The sequence below is a fragment of the Rhinolophus hipposideros genome (genome assembly GCF_964194185.1).
Source record: "Rhinolophus hipposideros genome assembly, chromosome: 13".
Lineage (NCBI taxonomy): Eukaryota > Metazoa > Chordata > Mammalia > Chiroptera > Rhinolophidae > Rhinolophus > Rhinolophus hipposideros.
In genome coordinates this window covers 4,900,191-4,922,341 of record NC_138059.1, presented here as the reverse complement: position 1 = coordinate 4,922,341, position 22,151 = coordinate 4,900,191, and the positions used below count along the sequence as shown (strand labels likewise).

The following is a 22,151-nucleotide window of genomic DNA, read 5'->3' as shown; positions in this document are numbered from 1 at the left end:
GCTTTCTTTAATAAAACGGGCTTGTGGAAAGGTAATGGACATGTATTCTTAAATTTTATTCCCATGCTCTTCTGAACAGTCCTACAGTGAGGTTTGTACTTCTTGCTCTTTATGATTTACATAGATCTTTTGTTGCCTGCTGGGCTGTCATCTCTGTGGAAGAAATTTCTTTGTACATTGTGTGAGATGAGTAGCATGAGAAGTATTCTGGACTGTGGAATCGAGTGAATTTTTCTTCATAGAGAAGCTGAATCAAACTTACGTTGTACTCAGTTAACAGTTTAACTAAAAGTTTAATGAGTTATTTTAAAAGTCAGATTTTTTTTTGTATGTGCCATAGTATTGTGTTGCTAATACATTTAAAGTTCTTTTGGTTTCTATGTTTTTACTAGTGTTAATGGCCGCCCGTTATTTGAAATAGATATTGGACAATATTGCTATTTAATGTTTTTTTTAGATGTTAAACCTGATTACCTTACTTTTCCATCAAAAATGTAATTCTTATAAGAAGTGCATTTCTCACTCCTTCCTTATGTGAAGGAATAAAAGTGCTACTCATGTGCTCTTGTTAATGTTAGATTATTTCAGACTGAAACGTTTTTCCCTTAAGTCAGAGTCTGATATCCAGCATGCAAAGTCCTATCGTTTAAAATATTAATGACGCTGTTATGTAACTCCAAAATTACAAGTGCATTTCTAAAAGTGTCTTAAATCTGAATCTGGATGGTTATTAGGAAGCTTTGATTTTAAATCTGATAACCATCTTATTCTTGGCTTGAGGAAAGCGTTTTTATTCTTAGCTATATTTTTTGACTCTTTGCCTCTAAAGGAAACTGTGTTTTTTTAGAGGTTATTCTGAATCTCGATACTAGAGTTGGTATTCCTGTGCTAACTTGTACAGAGATGATGGTTCTGCAATGCAAATCTTCATTGTGTTGTGGAATGGGTGACATGTCCAAATGCTAACAGTACCTTAGGTCTGCATAGTATTTTAAAGTTTCCAAGGCTCTTTAAGGCGCCTGCTATCCAGTTCTGTTCTCATGCTTGTATCCTTGGGAGGCTCACACAGTTGTCTCCATTTCTCAGGGGAGAGAGCTTTGACTCAGCTACGCAAGCTGTGGGCAACTGACATGGATTGCCTTTGAACTCAGGTCTGTTATTGCTACCTGTGACTCCCCCGAAAGGTGGAACAAAACACTTCGCACGTGTTAATTTAAAACCCTGCAGAAACCAGGATAATTAATATGCTTGCTTCTGGGTGACTTGATTTTCTAAATAAAGTTTCTTCGTGTGTTTCTCCAGAGGTCTTCCTTGCAGAAGTAACCGTTCGTGGTAGATTTAGCCTACAGGATTTTAATGCTCAGGCCACAAGGCACTTTTGAATTAAAGCCCTCCTGTGACCACTGTATTACTTTAGTAATCAACACATTATGATAATGAAACAGTTTATAAATGAGGTGTTGCCACTATTAAAAAAAATAAGTATTTGTTCACGTCGATCAACATCCTAGCTGAATTACTTTTTTTCTAATAATCTGTAAATAAGAACCTGAGCTGGTGTGACATCAACACAGGCTCCCACACTAATATAGGTTGGCGTTTTATAGGTTTCCAGGCTTGAGTTTTATGGTGGGCATTAGTTGCTGACTTTTATTTTTATTTTCTCAGGATAACTGGTTCTCCTTCCCTCCACCCCTGAAATATTGAATACTTTTTGTTTCTTTACCAAAAGTAATGGGTAATGTTTACTTGATGTGAAATGAAATCGAAGAAAATAGGCTTTGGTATGTCCCCCAGCCCCCCTATACACAAGTGCTTATGGAGTAAGTGAATTGACATTGTAGTTTCTTGCCAAGGAGGTTAATTGGAGATGAAAGTACCGTTCCATGTTTCATATTATATTTGCTAGTAGGGGGTATGCTGACGCCTACTAAAAACCATCTTCAGAAATGTCTTACGCATTATAATTTAATCCAGCACTCTGGTATTGCTTTGGATGGTTTTCAGTACAAGCCAAGTAACCATTAAATAAGATTACATAACCCTGTATTTTTAATTATCTGATATAATATATGGATTTGTGGCTGGTTCACTGCCAAGTTATATTTAGTGGTCGGTTACAAGAGGAAGGTCTATTTGTCTCCAATTGATAAAGTTTTTGTCGTTGTTGTTGTTGGTATTTTAAAATGTAATACTCATATTACATCAATTCCTCTAATATTAGGACTCTTAGCATTACTCAGGTTATACGTGAGGGGTGAAAGTGTATAAAATCGTCACTTTGTCCTATGTGCACTTCTGTTCAACAAAACCTGATGGCTTCAAGTTTCCCTTTTGGGGAACTCCTTTTGGAAAATAGTACTAATTTGCTTGAATGTTGTCAGATGTATAAAGTAAGAGAGATGAATGAGACTGAAAATTGCAGAATTATATTACGGTGGGGTACCTTCACACTATAGTGTGAGATTCTCCGCTTTAGCCAGAGGAGGGTGTGGTTATTTAGATGGTAATTGGGTTTCTTAGTGTTACCAGTTTTTGGTTTTGGTGGGGGAATGGATGTGATGGCTCACATTTTTAGAGAAACTGTTTCTAAATTTTCTTTAGTGTGTTATGATTCAAAGTGGTCTGTGAGTTACAGTATTTCGGTATCTGGACATTAGTTGTCAAGTTTAGAGACCCTACCTCAGGGCTGAGGGCTGAGGGCTGAGTCCTCAGGTGGGGTGGGGAAAACATGGTCTCTGTTCCAGAGAAACTCGTGCGCCCATGTGTGTTAGAGAGTGAGTTTTAAGTTTATAGACGCCCTTTTCTTTCCTAAGGAATGTCTCATTATCCTTCAATTCTCCTTTTGAAATATTTAGTTACTCGATGGTTCAGATTTAACTAAGTCAGCCTGGGAACATTTTCGAGGCGCTTCTCTGCCTGGTCATGTCTGTAACGTCAATACTGGTAACAGACCAGAAATGTAGAGGTAATTAGTGTAATTTTTTAGTTGTAGACACCGAGACGCCAACAGCTAAAGTGACTTACCAAGGTGACATTCTTATAAAATGTCCATGTGGAGGTTCAAGCCCATTGTTCTTTCTTCACGTCATACTGACCCTTGGAGGGCTAAAAGGTCAGACTGGGATGGGACAGCCCGTTAATGACAGAAGGAGAATGAAAACGCGGGCCTCGTGTGTGCTGTGTGTTCTTTTCTCTCTAGCCTGTGCTGGAATTGAAAGAGAAGTTTCATATCATCCAGTGTTATACTTCCTCCTTCCAATGTCTGCTCTATAAGGTGGCTCCTCTGACCACTTTTCTCCCCGCCATGGGCTCCATTGCCCAGTTTCTAGTCTCCCAGCGGCCAGTTTTCCCTCTGATGATGTGGTGCCCATCCTTCTGGGGTGCTCGGATGTCTGTCCTCCCTGGGAGAGAGCTTCTTGGGAGGCAGGGCCTGGTCTTACATCTCTTTGTGTCTTCCTCACCCCTCATAATTCTTGGTATGTAGCCCTTTCGAACTCCGATCTTCGACTTCCACCATCCTTTCAGTATTATGTTTTAATTATCATAAAGGAAGAGGAATAAATGTATTTGGAGTCCAACAGTCAGAAAGAGCCTAGCTCATTACCAGGTTAGAGCACTCAGATTGGGGGTGGGGCGGAAGTCTCTAACAGCTCCCAAATATACAAACGAAAGCTTGTTCCGAGTGAAATGCAGTGTTAAACCAGCGGGAGGACATCCCATGTTCTTTACCTGCGGTGGAACAGTTGTGGCCTTTCTCAGGGAGCTAATGAGAAGCTGATGTCAGATCTGCTGTAAATAAGATGTTTATTTACTTTCGTTCTTTCTTGAAGAACTTCTCAAGCCCGTGAACTCTAATACAATTAGCTCTCCTTCCCTAAACTCCTAATGGGATTTCTCATGACAGATCAAACTCAGAAATTCAGAGGCCATTGTCACAAGCCAGATAAGCCTTCTTACCTGAAGGACTTGGTCTGCTATCTCAGGTGACAGGCAGATACCCAAAGCCAGAGGGGCAATCGAGGTGGCAGAGCAGATGCCAGCCAGGCCCTTTGGCTTGTTGCCATCATGCCTGCTGAGGGAAGATTGAATGGTTTGCATTTTTATTTTTTTTACCAGAAAAATACAGGTAGAGTGTTCCTTGGTGTTGGGGGTAATGATTATACTAAAAGCTACTAAGTTCGGGGCCTCTCCTACACCCGGTCCATCTTGTGCATTATCTCTGCCCCCTGCCCCCACCCCGTGATCTGGCCAGGTAGGGGGTTTTAGGCCCCCGCCTGCCTCCTTTGCTTTTTCAAATGAGGTCTCTCAGGCTCTCTCAGGGGAAGGTGACTTGCCCCTCAGGTGTGCAGCTCTAAGCAGTCAGGCCGAAGTTTTCAACCAAGCCTGCCACACTTTGACGGGTACATTAAGAAAAGAGATCACAGGACAGAAATGGACACTGCCGTTCGTTCGGAATAAAAGGTCCATTGTAGCAGACGCTGGGTAGGAATTTCCACTGGTGATGATGGGTTTTTAAAAGAGGTCCCGAAAATGCGTTTTACCAGAAATGCAAGCTCGCCTTTTCCCTGTGCTTTCCAGCAATACTTCTCAGTCTTGAGCAAGCATTCAGGGCAAGGGATTTTAACTGTGTACATTTCAGTGGTCAATAGGAAATGGAGGAAATAGGGAAATAGGAAACAGGAAATAGGAAGAGGAAATAGGAAAATGGGCTGTAAACAAAGTTAATAAGTCAGATTCCTGATAGAGGTCTGTCTTCGTAGAGGCACAGAGCTCTTTGTATTTTAGTGCTCTGGTTATCACAGAAATGATTGGCGGAAAGTATGATATCAGGGATTTATAGTCAATGTATGGTATGTTTCACAGTTCTCAATCTTCTAAAAACAGGCTTAAAAAAGAGTAGTAAGGGCATACAAAACACAGACAGAGGTGTTGACTCTCTGAAGTGGTAGGTGTATTTGAATAAACTACTTAACTTGCAATTGCTAATAATAGTAGTTACCATGTATCAAGAGCGTTTTTGGGGTTAGATGCTTTATGTTGATTATTTCATTCAATTCTTCTAATAGTCTTAAAAGAGTAAACCGTTTTACCTTATTTTACAGGTGAGAAAACTGAGGACAAGAAGGTCAAATAATTTGCCTAAGGTCAGACTGCTAATAAGTGGAAAGCCAGGATTCAGTCTCTTACCTGCCCACCTCCAGGACACTGCACATGGCACCTGTGAGCCGTAGGTAGACGTGGAAGCTTTCAGGGTGGCTGCATTTTTGTGTTTGACTTCGTGGAAATTCTCTGTCATGCAGCTCTTACAATTAATTGCCTGGTATTGGACAGGTGACCTGTGACCAGGGCAGCCTGCATACTGCACAGAGGGGCGCAGGCGGTGGTATGACAAAATGGGGAAGAAGCTGGGTGACCAAACACAGCATGAAAGTCTGGTGGATGGCACTTACATGGCAAACGGCCTTACTTAACAAGTGACGAGCCGGTGCAGAAAGGGCCATGTGATGATAGGGAGCGGCAACTATCTAATCTGTAGTCGTGCATGGTTCCATTTCTCAGAGCCTCAGTTTCCCCATCTGTAAAATTGGGGACCTTATACCTCCTTTGTAGGGTTGTTTTACATGTGAGATAAGTACAGAGTCTAACACACTGTACGTCTGTAAACATTGGGTGCTTAATAAACATTACCTGCTCCCTTTACAGAATGGCCTTAGACAGACGTGTGTGTATTAGTGTCGCTTTCCAGACTTTAATACATAAATCGTCGACTTTCATTTCTTGGGAGTAATTTTACGTTACTAGAATGATTTTGGTTTTCCAATCCTGGAACTATTGAAGGACAAACTCATTCTTTAGGAAGCTTTTTTTTGTTAATATCGTGTATAGAATGAGCAGCAGCTCTGACTGATTTTTATTATGCTGTTCAAGATGCAGCACCTGAAGCTTACATTCACAAATGAAGCTTCCACAAACAGGTTTACGACTGCGCGTCTTAACGCATGTCTGGACATCCAGCAGCCTCTCTCCACAAGCACGAGGTATTTTGCTCTGCATGGCTAAGCTTTAAATTTCCACAATTTTTTTTTTTTTTTTTACATTTCCATAATTTTTCACCAATCAGCCCCTACTGCTAGAATACCCTTTCTGATCTCTCTTTTTGATGTGAATCTTACACTTGGGGTCACTGTTGGTTCAAGCTCCCATGGAGAAATTATAAGGGAGAGAAGAAGGGGCACTTTTCATCCTCGTGGTTTTTCCTTCATCTATTTCAGGATTTGCGCCGTTTGTACTCTGCTCTCTGTCCACGAGATGGCGCTCCGCATAGCTAGGTCACCCTCTGTCCTCACTGCTAGCCAGCTAGCTCCTCCTGAACCAATGCTGGTCTCAATCAATCAGCAAGCTTGCATTGCTTTTGACTTTCACACAGTGATATTAAGTTCTCAGAGTTCTGATCTTTTAAGAAGCATGCTCTTTGATGAGTATTCGCAGAGAACCTTGACTCGTTTTGGTTTCGTAGCCATCATTTCTTGAGTGTCTAAGGCGTGCCGGGCACTGTGGCTAGGTTCTTTTTCACATTTTGCGTCCTGTCATCACGGTGACTGCCCTGTGACGTTGCTTTGTTGTTCTCATACTACAGATAGAGAGGGGGAGGTTAGAGGGAGATAAAACTTGTCCAGGGTCATGCAGCTAACGGGACAGGCTTGACTGGGCCCCAAAGAAAAAATATTCCAAAAGCATCGAATTGCAAAACTTTTCTCAAGGGAAGTGTTAGGATGGTCTGACTTCTGGCGACTGGCTGTTGTAATCTGTTTATTTTGTTGGGGAAGATTATAATCCTGACAATTATTTGCCTTGGTATATGACGGTCTGACAAGTAAGTTGGCGAACTTGTTGCAACACTATTACTAACCTTTTTTGATATCAGAGGGATCATTCATTATGGAGTTGTACCAACCAGACAAACAGTTAACCAAGTTTCTATTTGGAAGTGCTGAAAAGGCTGTGTGAAAAAGTTAAACGACGTGAATTTTCCGCCAATTCATGGTGGCTTTTGCATCACGACAAGGCACCAGCTCACACGGCACTGTCTGTGAGGGAGTTTTTAGCCAGGAAACAAATCACTGTATTGGAACACCCTCCCTACCCACCTGATCTGGACCCCAGTGACTTCTTTCTTTACCCGAAGATAAAGGAAATATTGAAAGGAAGACATTTTGATGACATTCAGGACATCAAGGGTAATAGGACGACAGCTCTGATGGCCATTCCAGAAAAAGAGTTCCACAATGTCTTTGATGGGTGGACTAGGTGACCGTAGTGATATTCAGCAATGAGGTATGTAGCACTTTTTCTAGGATGAGTTAGCAAACTTAGTTGTCAGGCCTCATGTAAGTCAGGTTCTCTGATTTATGTGAGGAAGCGAACGACAGTCACAAAAGCTACCATGGTCCTGCTTCCTCCTGCCTTCCATTGTCCATTGACTCCGGTGGGTGAAGGGACTTGATGAGGACCAGGTACAAAGCCTGGGAGAAATTGTGGACAGAGCCATGCTTCCGTTTGTACTCATTTTAGCAGGGCTGAATACGGGATCGAGTCTGTAAGACTCTAGACATTTATATTGAGGTGTCTCTCATTTCATTCGTTTATTGAATTCATATTTGTTGAGTATCTGCACTGCTAAATTGAACTGTGTGTTTGGGGCCAGCTACTTCTCTGAGCCCGTGTTCCCTTATCTACATGTGGTGGTAATGCCTGCCTCTTAGGTTGTCGTGGGTGAAATGACTGTGATTGATATTTGTTTCATTTCACTATAAGTTTTTACCATATAGAATATAATTGTCATCTCTAATATGAGATCATTACACATTTATGTTTCTCTTCCTCATATGTTATCTTTTACATTTGAATTTCATACATTAGCTCTTGGTTATCTACCAGTGTAGTATATTATCTGCTGGCATTTTTTTTTTTTTTTTTTTAGAGCTGGCTTTCTCTTACCAACTTGGACCTCCTTCATCCCTTGTTTTCAGTTTGGGTGTCATCAGTGAATGTAAAGAGAAGCAAAATACTTAGAAAACTCCCTTTCACCTTTGTTTACCTACCATGTGCAAGCCACAGTAATCTAAAAAGGATACTGAAATTAGATTGACTATTGGCTAAAAAAAAAATAAAAGAGTGGTTAGGGACACACATTTTCATGTCAGGTGAACTTGAGTTCACATCTCAGTTCTGCCACTCCTTTGCAATGTGACCATGGATATATATGGTTCCGTCCCTCAGAGCCTCCATTTTCATGTCCACAAAACGGTAAATAAAAGACAAGCCCCTTTGGAGTTTTTGTGGAGCTCCAATGAGATACGTATGAGAGTTTAGTGCCGCGCCTGGCACGTGCTAAGTCCTGGGTAAATGTTGCCTGTGTCGTCATCATCGTCAGGTTTTATCAAGGAGTTTGTAATCCAGTGTGGGAGATAAACACGCAGAGGGAACAATTGTAACAGTGTGCTAAGAGAAGATGCCTCGAGGTTTCAGGGGCTCAGAGAATGACCCCTGGCTTATCTCAGGGCCAGGAAGGGCTGTCTTGAGTGTGTTCAAAGAGGAATTAGCTAAAGGCAGAAATCCTTGCAGGCGGGGAAAGGACTTGGGCAGGGATGTCTGACTTCTCATCCCTCCAGTTTGTTAATTCCAGTCTCCCATATGTTTCTGTAACATCTTTATATTCCTACTTGTCATGGTGTATTGTGGTATTTGTTTTTCTGTCTTCCCCTTTCCAGCCTCCCCCCTCCCCCGCCTCTCCCATTTTAAGACCTTTATTTCTTCTTCTATTAAAATACTTATTCGGAAAACGTTTAAACTTAGAGAAGAGCTAAAAGAACAGAGCTAAGGGCCCCTGTATACCCATTTGTCTGGATTCTCCAATTGTTAACATTTTCCCTCATCGGCTCTACCATTCTCTCTGTGCACGTGTGTGTTTCCATGACTCATTTGAGAGAAGGGTGTGTTATCTCCCCTTACTCCTAAATGCTTAAATGTCTTGATGTCTATTTTCTAAGAATAAGAGCCTTCTCTTACGTAACTGCAATTATAGACAACAAGGGTCAAAATTGGGAAACTCATGATTGTTTCGCTAGTGTTACCTAACCCACAGTGCGCTTGCTAATCGTGCCCGTTGTTCCAGCCTTGTCCTTTGTAGGGTCCATTTCAAGGGCACACAGTGCACTGGGTGGTCAGGTGTCTTCAGTCTCTTCGTTGGGAAGAGTTGCCTCTGTTCCCCTTTGTCTTTCTTGACATGCACTTATGAATACGACACAGGCCAGTTTTTTGTAGAATGTCGTTCCATTTGGGTTGTCTGACGTTTTCCCTAAAATTCTGTTCCGCTCCCTCTTTGGCAGGAATCCCTCTAAGGAGTCAGTGTGTCGTCCTCTGTGCTTCCATCAGGAGGCACACAGCCTCGGTGTCACTTTGTTCCGTGACTGGTGATGTCATTTGATCGCTTGGTTAAGGGGGTGACGGTTATTTCCACCGTAAAGTTACCATTTTCCTTTTGTAATAAATTCATACTTTTGTGGGGAGATACCTTGGTACTATGTAAATACTCTGTTCCTCATTACATTCCCCCCCCCACATTTTAGTACCCATTAACATTCCTTAACCTGAATTAGTCATTACATGATGGTTGTAAAATGGTAATTTTCCACCTCAGTCATTCGTCTACATTTAGTGTTTGACATTCTACTGAAAAAGGAGCAGTTTCATTTTTTTTTCTTTCTTTCTTTCCTGCTGCTTCTCTCCCTCCCTCCCTCTTGCTACCTACCGCCTGTCTGTATAAGTTCTGGGATTCTTCTTTCATTCAATTATTTGTTATAATCCTTTACTGTCATTATAGAAGTTGATGCTTAAGGTGTCCCAGGTTTGTCCATTGGGAGCCCCTTCACCCTGGGTCTGGGGTCCTCTTGGCACGCTTATACTGTATGCTTTGAGAGTTCTTTTTACTTTCTAACAGGATTTTGTTCCAGGCCCATCCTCCGCTGGCTTTGCCCAGCCCTGGAATCAGCCATTTCTTCCCAGGTGCCTGGTTTCTTTCAGGATGGAATGGCATTTAGAAACCAGGAGGTGGGCTGCTGTGTGCCACCGCTGCTAGGCCCTTTCATCACAGAGCTGGGACATGACTGGATGTCTGTCTGTGTTGTATGGCCCCTGTTTTCGTGTTAAACTCTAAGCTGAGGGCCAGCCTTTATTTTTTTAAATGAAAGGTCAAATAGTAACTATTTTGTGGGCTGTACATTCTACTCAACTGTACTGTTGTAGCCCGAAAGCAGCTCCAGATGATATGTAAACGAATGATCATCCCCAAAGAACTGTTTAGAAACAGCCAGTCTGCCTGCCCTGCCCTGCTCTCAGCTTCTGGGCAGCAGGGACCAGGCCTTATCTCTGCCCCCCAATGCCTCCCGCCCTGGGACACAATCACAGTTATTTGGATGAATGACTTAATGGCAACTGTTAGCTGTTTCTACTGCAGACCATTCATTTCTCTTAAGTGGATCTTTTAGGTATTGACTTCTTGTGACTTGTCTATTTGTCGAGGTCCTGATTGGCAAGTTGAGAGCACTTTAAAACCATGACATGCACAATATACAAAGCAATACTGAGAAAAAAATAATTTCATAAAGCTCCTGAGAGTGTTTTTCTTGTCGTGATAAAATGGCTACCTTTTTCTTGATCAAGACAGAGCCGTCACGTGCTGCCATCAGCACGGCCCCTGCCCTGGGCCAGCATAACTCATTCCATGTGGTCTCAGCTGAGAGGCACCACTCCAGTACCGATCGACTGGGTGAACAATCTCAAACTTATCCTCCTTTTAGTGTCTCAGAATAGATTTGTTTTCTCACAATATTTTTAGTGTGATGTATTGCTCTGATTTACTCAAAAAAGGACTTCATTGCGGCAGTGAGAAATGGGTTTTGTCAGAGAGTGAGCCTATTCTCAGAGGAAGCACCTCACCTGTTGATGAGGCACGGGGCTGTGGCCAAGGTCACCTTGGATGCTGAAACAGACCAGGCGCCTGCGCGATCACCGCGGAGAGCGGGCGCTGGAGCACAGGTGCATGCAGAGCCGATTTCAAGTGGCTCCGGTGACTTGGAAGCGAATCCGACTTTGATTGCTTACATTTTTTTTAATTCCCCAAATTCATCAATTGTGAACTTGTTGCCGAGCAGTTTTCCTGTTTGGAAGCAGGCCGGCCATCTGATCGTCTGTCAGAAGCTGCCCGGAGTTTCGCTCGGTCCTTTGTCTAGAATCCAAACGAGTGGTTTTCAAGTTCTGTGTTACAGAGAGGCCAGCGTTGTGTGGAGAGTCCTCATCCGGCAGGAAAGGGAAATGGAGCGGGCTGCCTCCTGCCCCACCCAGCTTTCACCTCCAGGTCCTGAGGTGCCTGTAAGGTTTGCGTTTGGTTACTGAGTTTTACTGTTGATTGCTTTGTTGTTAAGTATGAAAAGTACTGTGATAAGGAGATTACATTTCGGTGTCCGTCTGTCTCTGACCCCCTCAGAAACACACACGGAGAAAGGAATTTCTCCACTTATCGACACATGGTCCGTCATTTACTATAGCGTCAATCCAGAGCAAGTAGGGAACCATCACTCCCTGCCCCATATTTACATGGTCTACAATGATTGAGAAGCGCAAGGGGACAAGGGAAAAAAAGCCACGTAACTTAACAGCCTGTTCATTGTATTCTGTCTTGTACTTTCTTCTAGCTCCTCGAATGGATCAATGGATGTGTTACTTTGCTAACAGTAAGCTGTGTGAGCTTCAGGGTCTTCATCTGTGGAATGGTCGAGAGAGGATCTGTGTAAAGTGCCTGGAGTATTCTGTGTTGTCACGAGGTTTGTTACCTCTTGCTCCCAAGTTCTTGAGGCCAACACACGGCTTTCCTTCTCCTGGAGCCCCGCACAAAACACTCGGCCTGGAGCCGATCCTCATAATTCTTATCGAAGCATTTATTTAGCAAACTGTCCGTGAAGTCTCGGCTCCCCAGTCTTTGTTAGAGCACCACATGACTTCCAGTAAAGGTTGCAGAGCCGGAAGTCATTTTTAGGCTTGGGGAGTCAACAGTATGGCATAGGAATAGCGAAATCGACGAGTCAGATTTCAGACTTTTAGACCCTTTCAGGAAATCGCTCTCTAGACTTCTGGGGGAAAGCCTTTAGAGAAGACTGTCAGGGTGTGTATTCTCCACGGTCTTTCCCGCTGGACGGGAGCGTGTTCAGTTCCATTCAGTGAGGATCCCGTTTTCTGGCCGGGCCAAGTGCTGGGACACCGAGCTGGATACTGCTTGATTTCTGCTTAAAGGGTTTTCGGCTCAGTGGGGAAGCAGCCCCATTAAAAGGCATTTCTACTCGGGGTGGTAAGTGCTGTGGTGAAGACCAGCACACAGGGTCCACGGCCCCGCGTGGGGCTGCTGCGCCATCCCGGAAGAGGTGCCCAGGTGTGACTCCCGGTGTACTCCTAGGGACGTCCTGGGCTGCAGAGGGAGCCAGTGCGCGTCGCCGAGTCTCCTTCCCCAGCCTTAGATCGGGGGCATCTGCAGGCTGCGGGGCTCCGTCTGGCGCCCACTGTGCGATGCCTTGAGTCCCTGTGTCCTCCCCTCTCTGTTCCCAGCACTTCCTGCCGCCCATCCTCCTGAGTCCCTCACTGTGGTTCACACTGTCGACGATAATGCTTTGTTGGGAGTCATTCTCCCTCTAGAATCCCGGTTCCTTGCAGACAGGAAATCTGGCCTGTCTTGGATTTCTTCTCCAGCGCCCAGCACAGGGCCAAGGAGACAGCGGGTCCTCAGTAAATGTTTGTCGAATGAACAGCCAGTCGCCCTGGTTCTCGTCCTGTGGGTGAGAGCAGTGCATTCCCAACCTCAGGATGCTTTCGTGAAGGGAGATTGAGTTTCCAGCTCCTGGTTTTAGGGAGAGACCTGCCATTTCTCAGGCAGGCGTGCCCGGCCTGTGCCCCTGGCCACATGGGCACAGGCCTTGGGTCTGGGACTCCGACCTGAGGGTCTCCCTCTGCCATTGAAGAATTTTTGGATCTGCCGCACACCTTCACTTCTCTAAACTCCAGGGCTTTAGTTTGTGATGACGGGCACGATACTGCGTACTTCCCAGACTTGTTGGGAAGGTTCAAGGACTACCTGGAGACGGTATATAATCAGATGCCCGCTTCTGAGACCTGGGGCTTTCATTCCCTTCCTGCTGAAACTCCAGTGCCCAGAATTGTGTCTGACACGCAGTAGGTACTCAGTGCTTGTTGAATGAATGATAGACGTGAAAGCACCCCCTGTCCGTCTGTCTGGAGTGTAAGGTAAAAGCAGGACTGTGTCGACAAGCGGGGCTAGAGGGGTAGGCAGGGGTCAAGGCATGGGGGGCCTACAGATAGCTAAGGAGTGTGAACGTATTTTAGGCTCCTGGAGCACAACCGAAGGAGGCGATGCAGGAGGATGACGTGGTTAGCTGTGTGTTTTAGAAAGATCCTTTGAGGTGTGAACAGTGCAGGTTGAAAAGTTTTTGAGTTAGGCAGTTCAGGGTTATATGTGGTCTTTCCACGCATGTGCTTTCACTAAAAATGCATCACCTTGTGTTTGAAGCCATGGTCGAGGATGGGATCCCCCAGGGAGAGTGTGCAGAATCGAGCGAGAGGAGGGCAAAGGGCGGACACGGTTCTTCATGGCTGTGTGCTACTCCACGGGACACCTGTCATCACGTACCCACCTCGCGGGTTCTGCACTAACGAGCATTGCCAGTGTGTGCAGTTAACACTCGCGCTTTGTCCAGCCTGTGTCCTCACACTATGTCCGTTTCTGCCCAATAGGCTGACTTTGTTTCTTTGCCACCAGTGTTCTCTTCTCTTTCAGGATGTGTATTTTATTTTGTTTTTTTCTTCTGAATGTTATCAAATTTTATTTAGTTATTTCTGTATCCCAAAATGTATATATATATACATTTTATATCTCTCTCTCTCTCTCTCTATGTATATATATAGATATATATATATAGAGAGAGAGAGAGAGAGGGTGACAAAAAATGTATACACATTTTAAGAAAGGAAAAACTATTACAATTGTAATATTCAATATATACCGATAACAAAAGCTGAACACAAGTCACATTTGACATCTGCAATTACAAGAGGTGCTCAAAGTGGTTACCACCAGAGTACTTTTTTTTTAAAGTATATTTTCTTTTCTTTTTTTTTCTTTTTTTATTTTATTTTAATTTATTAGTTTCAGATGTGTATTTTAAAAGTAAGCAGTGCAAAATGCAGGTCTTTCTAAAGATGCAAATCCAGTGAAGCCATTCCTTGGCTTACAGCTTTTCAGTGGTACGTCGTTTCCTCAGCTGAAATCGTGTTTCTCAGGATGGTGTTCACTGCCTTCCTCACCTGGCCACTCTCATTCCTGTCGCTCCCTCTTTGGTCCTGAGGTTATAATCAACCACACTGGGTGTCTTGTCCGATTCATGAGAGCCACACGCTCTTTCCCGTAAGGCATTCTCTGTGCTGTGTTTTGTTTTGTTCTGTTGTTTTGCTTTTTTAAAAAACGCAAACACCCTTCTCTCTCTTATGTGATTAACTTATGTGTATTGTTAGGGATTCAGCTGAGGTTTTACCACCTAGAGGAAACCACTTATCCTCCCACTCTCCGTTCTGGATTGGATCCTCTGTCTGTCCCTTTCTGATCTCTCAGAGCACTGTGTGTACCTCTGCTGTAGCCTTTATCACCCTGGATTGCAGTCTCTTCCTTCCCTAGGTGCCCCCCCCCCACACACAAACGGGGTAAACTCCTCGCAGGCAGGGACACAGTAGGTATTCAGTAAGTGTTTACTCAGTGAGTGCTGCAGGGAACCTGTTCCGTTAATCGCTGTAGGACTGTCTCCCAGAAGTTGGATGATTGGTCCCAGTTCATGCACACCTGAGGGCCCTCTCACCCACACGGTCAGGTTGGCTTCTGCCAGCAGCTTATGCGAATGCGCTTAAGTGGGCCTTCCAGATCACCTTATGAGCTAATACCTGTCATTTGTGTTGTCTCTGCGTAGGCGTGGCTGTTTTGGGAGAGACCAAGTAGAAAGCATTGATGGGGTGGACGCTCAGCAGGTCACTGATACTGAGTGCTTGGTAATGGCGTGTGGTACTGAACCAGAAAACTGGGTACTTGGGTTCCGTTTCCCAGTCTGCTGTGCAGTCCCTTTCAGGTGGGATTTGTCGTTCCTTGACGTCGCAGCTGGGCAGAGAGCGCGTTCTCTGACACTCAGCATCATGACCCAAACAGGAAAGGCACGCGGCCAGGACAAAGTGTTTTTTCAGAATCTTGAGAAGCGCTTGGAAGAGCACTTTTGTCTGGTTTCCTGACGGTTTTACCAACTTAAGAAAAAAAGATGTTATAATGTCATTGAGTATTACATTAGGTTGATGCAGAAGTCATTGCGGTTTTTGCAATTGTTTTGACCTTTGAAACTGCAATGACTTTTGCACCAATCTAATATTAATATACAAGTTCAGAGTTGCTGGTTGGATTGGTGAACTTACAGTGGCTGAAGTTGTCCAGAGGACTAGAGAAAATTAATTAGCAACTGCAGCATTTGGATTTGCATCTACAGCCTGTAATCAAATTACAAAGCACTTCCCAGGCTGCCCTGGGAAGTTGGAACTGGTTGGATTTATACGGCGTAATACAGAGACCAGGGGAGTAGAAGTGAGCTTTCGGTTTCCAGGTTCATTTCTGCAAGAGAATTCTCTGTTGTAATGCCTGGTTGTCCTGAGGCTTCCAGAGTCTCCAGTGCACCCCCCCCCCTCTCTCTCTCTCTCTCCCTCCCTCACTCCCCTCCTCTGTGTGTGTGTGTGTGTGTGTGTGTGTGTGTGTGTGTGTGTGTGGTGTTGGGATGGGTGAGAAGTGGCGTTAGGCCCTGGCAAAAGCCTGCTAGTTGAGATTCTGATTGTGTGGACACGCGGTGTGGCGGAGTAGATATCAGAGGGCTCTCTAGGTAAGCAGTTAGCTGTGCGGCCCTGGGCAAGTACCTCCAGCTCTAGAGCACTTTCTTCTTCTGTAAAGTGGGCTAACACTGCCTGGAGTTACAGTGAGGTGAACGTGGAGATTGGGCAGTAAAATAAATATTTGTGAAGAGTTGGTTCCCCATCAACGTTTATTCCTTTTGGTTTCATAAGGCTCTTCCGATCAGAACACGTAGAAAAGAGTTTTGTGCATTAAATAACAGGTGTTGCTTTGCTGCTGTCCTTGTGCTTAGGCTTGTGGATGATATTTTTTCCTTCTCTCGTAGCATTTCTAGACATCCTTGGTTTTCTCCCTCTCTTCCCCTCTCTGGCTTTCTCTGTATCCCCTTCCCATCAAAAAGAAAGATCAACACTGATGACTTTTCTCTTTTCAGTTGTTGTGTTTACTAATTAAATCCTCTTTGCACCTGGCTCATGTTTGAAAGTTGCTGATTATATTTTATGGAGCCTCCCCCCTCCCCCGCCCCCCCAACATTAAATATGTGGTACAATGGTTGGACCTGCCTGGAAACATCTTCTTCTGAAACCAGTAATTATTATGGTTGCGTTGTTGTACAGCACCAAACCCAAAGCGTGATGGATTGTGGCGAGCCCACCCCTTCAGCTGCCCTAAGTGCATGTGTTGTGGTTGCAGCTGCCCACACGGGCTGGTAATTGCTGTCAGACTGTGGTGCAGTGAAACCCCGTCGTCATGGCTGCTGGGGGAAAGAGAGGAGGGTGTTTTCTGTACTTTAGAGTCTTGGAAGCTAATTAGTCTTTGGAACAAAATAGTATAAAGTATGTAGATCAGATTCAAGCTCTGAATTTACATGACTTTGAACTTTTCCTTTATCCATCAGTGTACCTTGCTGTGTAGGCACCCTGTACCGGTGCCTGGCTACCACCGCCCTGGGTCCCTGTGCTCACCTGCTGTCCTGAGAGCTGGGCTCCTGTCTCATCCCAGAGGCGGAGACCTGCAGCCTTTGAACCCAGCAGAGACCTCCTCATTGGTGCTCCCTATCCGGGGCTGCTGCCACTCTGTTTCTGGGTCAGGACAGGATATTTTTACACACACTGTAGAACACAGATGTACAATTCCAGTTTGGTCTGATGTAAGATGACTTTGAGTGTTCCGTATTTTGGAAGACAGTATTGGATAGTGATTAAGACTGAGGTCTCTGGAGTCAGATTGCTTTGATTTAAATTCATCCTGTCACTCCTGCTTGCTAGCTGGATGCCCTGGGGCAAGTAGTTTAACCCCTCACTGCCTAAATTTTCTCAGTTGAGGCAAAATGTTGACTACAGTAAAAATACTACCGCAAACGGTTGTTTTGAAGATGAAATATGCTAACATATGTAAAGCCTTCATTACCTGGTAGGTCGTAACATTCAGTTAGTCTTAGCTGTTATTATTTTGCTGTTTGGATTTGTCAGGTGCTGTGCTAACGGCTGGGGGTGGGTGTGAAGATGAATGAGAAGTAGTTTCTGACCTAAGGAACTACAATCTCCTAGGTTTCCATGGGACTGTATACAGTTTGACACACGCTGTACATGCAGCATGCCCCCCCCCCCTCTCGGTTATGCTCCTTACCCAGCTCAGTTTTGTTCAGAGCTCTCCTTTGCTGTCTGGTCTATGATCCATGTATCACCCATCTTTCCCTACTGGAGTGTGAATCCAGGTAAGCAGCATGCTGTCTACTCACGGTTGTACCTGTAACAGGATCTGTAACAGGACCAACATGTGGTACGTGTTCAATAAATGATACTGGATGAATGGATGCTGAAAGTGCTGTGGGAGCACTGAAGAGAGAACAATGAATTAGACTGGATGGGACAAGGAAAACTATGGAGGTGGTACTTTTTACTTTGGACCTTGCAGGATGAGTAAGAGTTTGCAAGCTGTTTACCAGGTGGACAAGGGCATTTCAGCCAGAAGAGCAGAAGTTTAATGATATGAAAGTCTACAGTGTGAATGAGGGGAATGGGTTTCCTGTTGTCACATCAGATAATCTGATGGCTAGTTCACATGGAGATTAGAAGGATTCACTTTCTGTGTAGTTACTTACTTAGTGGTCAATACCATGTTCTCATCTAAACTCTTGCTTTGCCTATTGCAGGAAATTACATTTTTTGTAAGATTTCATATGGTAGCTTCATCTTTTTTGGTGAAGTTAATTTCAGTGATTTTTCATTGGCATAATCAAGCACAGATACAACTAAATAATGATGGAGAAGATGATGATGGTGATGATGGTGGTGATGGTGATAATGATGGTGATGATGGGGATGGTGGTGATGATCGTGATGATGGTGGTGGTGATGGTGTTGATGGTGATGATATGATGGCGGCGATGGTGATGATGGTGGTGATGGTGGTGGTGATGGTGGTGATGGTGATGATGGTGGTGATGATGGTGGTAATGGTGATGATGGTGGTGATGATGATGGTGATGATGGTGGTGGTGGTGATGATGGTGATGATGGTGGTGATGGTGATGATGGTGGTGATGATGGTGATGATGGTGGTGGTGATGATGGTGATGGTGGTGATGGTGGTGATGATGGTGGTGGTGGTGGTGATGGTGATCACGGTGATGATGGTGGTGATGGTGGTGATGATGGTGGTGGTGATGCTGGTGATGGTGATGATGGTGATGATGGTGGTGATGGTGATGATGGTGGTGATGATGGTGATGATGGTGGTGGTGATGATGGTGGTGATGGTGGTGATGATGGTGGTGGTGGTGATGATGGTGATCACGGTGATGATGGTGGTGATGGTGGTGATGATGGTGGTGGTGATGCTGGTGATGGTCATGTGATGGTGGTGATGGTGGTGATGATGGTGGTGGTGATGATGGTGATGGTGATGATGGTGGTGATGGTGGTGATGATGGTGGTGGTGGTGATGATGGTGATCACGGTGATGATGGTGGTGATGGTGGTGATGATGGTGGTGGTGATGCTGGTGATGGTGATGTGATGGTGGTGATGGTGGTGATGATGGTGGTGGTGATGATGGTGATGGTGATGATGGTGGTGATGGTGGTGATGATGGTGGTGGTGGTGATGATGGTGATCACGGTGATGATGGTGGTGATGGTGGTGATGATGGTGGTGGTGATGCTGGTGATGGTGATGTGATGGTGGTGATGGTGGTGATGATGGTGGTGAAGGGGATGATGGTGATGATTATGATGACAGTGATGATGGCATTTGCAAATCACTTTCAGTGATTTTTTCAGTGCTTTTACCAAATATTTTCACTTGTTACTTCACTTGAGACTCTTAATAGCACTGTAAGGTACACAGAATTGATTGACATCCTGGTTTCTATATTTGTTCATTTGCCTAGGCCCTCAAAATACATAATTGACAAAGATACACTAGCCAAGGATCCTTTTATTACTACCAAAGGCCTTGGCTTCTGAGGCCTACCTGGTGTCTTTGTTCTTAACCTGTGCTGAGCAGTCAAGCAGCCCTGGCCCTGCCAGGCCCAGAGAGGAAAGAGTGACATTCCTGAGAAATGTGGCTCGTGCACCCCATTTTGGTTCCCACTTAACTTTCCAAGGGTGGCGATACTTACAGTCCAGAGGCCTCCTGGGCCCATCGTCACATGTGACCTCATGGTTTGAGAAGCAGAGCAGAAGAAAAGATCAGTGTGACAACGGTTGGTGAGCCCAAGTACCTCTCCAGTACCATTTATAATCCTTTACTTTTCTCTCTAAAGGCATCGTCCTTCTGCAGAACATAAGCTCAATGAGGGCAGGGTCTTTGTGTTATTCTTTCCTGATATCCAACAGTCAGAGCGGTGCTTGGCACCTAGAAAATGCTCAGTGGACATTTTGGATAAATGGTTATTAAATGGGTGGTAGTCTCATTTTGTCTACAAGAAGTCCCTTTGCCCTAAGGCCTTACCTGAACTCCTGTTTGTGGGTGAAGGGGAAAGTGGGGAAGTTTGGGCTCCTCCCAGAAATTAGAGGTTTGCTAGTAGGTGGGGTGGATGTTATCTCCATTTTTTAATACAGGTTAAATAACTTCCCTAGGGTTATGTGGTAGATAAGTAAGTGGCAGAAACACATTCAAACCCAGGTCTTTCCAATGCAGTTGAATGACTTTCTGAGCTCCATTAGAAAGAAATATTAATAATTATTTATGTGTAATTTGTGCATATTTAGATATGTTCATCTTGTGTATTGTCTCCCTGATGTTTTCAATATATGAACACAATTGGAATAAAAACAATGACGTTTACCTATGTAACAAAACCCATTCTTATTTGGTGTATATTCATTATAAATGGGCATGCTTAATTGTGGCAGAAAGTGATTTGCAGAAATACTGTTATCAGATCTGATCAAACATGAATCATACTGCACACAAATCTTGTTGTCAAAAGCATCTCTGATGAAAGAGCAATTTGATTCTTTTATTTTCTCTCTCTTTGTAGAAGAGGATGGTTTGAGTTAATCCGTTTGGATAACATGATATTTTTTCTTCTCTCTCATATTTCACCTTGAACCTTTAGACCTGTGGGGGGAACGATTCTCCCTATATTCTTTCCTTTATGTTTCTCTTTAATGTTTCAACATTTTAAATCATTTAAATATTTACATGCAGTGTGTCAGTACATTTATATTTGACATCATCTGTCAGTGGTGGTTAGTGTATTTAACATTAACTACAGTAAAAGGTCCAAGAGGGCACGTGTTGTGTCTCCTTCTGCTCATTGTTGATTTCCTAGCACATAGCAGGTTTCAAATGTTTGTACAATAAGTGAACTTATTAAATACCTGTGCTATTAGATACTTCCTAGAGCTGGATAGAGGAGAGCGGGGAACAAAGACGGTATTCTGCTTTCATGATGTACATAGGTATGAAAGAGACACGAATAAAATAAAGTTTTACCCACTGTCACACTATCAAGTGTGGCCCAGGTGCTGGAAGAGCGTAACTCCTAGGGACGGTTGGAATACCTGCATTCACAGGAATGGTACAATGGAGACTGGATTTAAAGCTTAAATGGGATTGAAGGAGAAGAGAGGGAAAGCTAGCAGCACATACAAAGTCACAGAGCCCTGACAGACTGCAGTAGATTCTGGAATCGTGAGGAATTCTGGGTGCATGGTTACTGCAAGGAAGGCAGACAGAACGAGGCAGAAGAATCAGCTTGCCTTACTTAATTGCATCTGAGTATCTTACTGCTCGATGGAATATGGATGCTGCCCTAACAGTAATTGGAAGAATGTTTATTACCCTTTAATGGTAGGCGTAAAGGATTGTTTTAATGTTGTTGGACCTTGTCACACAGAAAAAATAAATGCATGTATTTATATGTAATATGTTTTTATTAATGTATAGTTTTATATAAAGATATATATTTATATAATTATATATATTTGATTGACTTGTACACTTGCTAATACTGTTCATGCTTTTACCATTTTGATCTCAAAAACAGCACTAAGGGGGGAGTGAATGTTTCAGATCTTTTAATTGTTATTGCCAAACTCTCAGATATTCAGCTTCATTAGGTACATGCTGGGTTGTAGGAGGGATCGTGTTTCTCTCAGTTACTGAGCTATGAAAATATTCCCTTATTGGGAATAGATCCTGCAGCCTGGCAGAGACAAGTAGTTGGGAGACCCATTCTAAATTCAGCTTATTAGGAAAAACACTTCGAAAAAGGATTAAATTATTTGGATTCAGCATCTAGAGATCAGAGAAAGTTAAGGATATCAAGTGTCAGGCTACTGCCAGGCGTCCTTTTGAAAAGTGATGCCCTCCTCAACCGTAGAGAGAAATAGAGCAAACAAGGAAACAGGGCTGCTGAGCCACAGAGTGATTTTGCGTGTAAGTGGGAGTCTGGCTGTCGCCAGGAGCGTAGAAAGAGCCCATGTTCCATGGAGGCCCCTGGGCAGCTTTGTGGTCTGACTGTTCATGGCAGGTCACTTAGTGGGACGGCATGGGCTCAACTCGGCCTGTGGGTGGTTCCTCCTCGTGCTTAGGAACCGTTTTCTGAGTGGAAGTGGTTGAGTGATTTTGCCCTGCTCATCCTGGGTTAAAAACCCAGCCGCACTGACTGTTAGCTGTGCATTAGGTAAGTTACTTAGCTT

General features: G+C 44.0%; 1 protein-coding gene across 5 annotated transcripts in view; it reads left to right on the top strand.

Annotated features, from left to right (window-relative positions):
* Positions 1-22,151, top strand: part of KHDRBS3 (KH RNA binding domain containing, signal transduction associated 3) — a 153,565-nt gene that overhangs the window by 1,914 nt on the left and 129,500 nt on the right. The gene's annotated exons all lie outside the window — the stretch shown is intronic.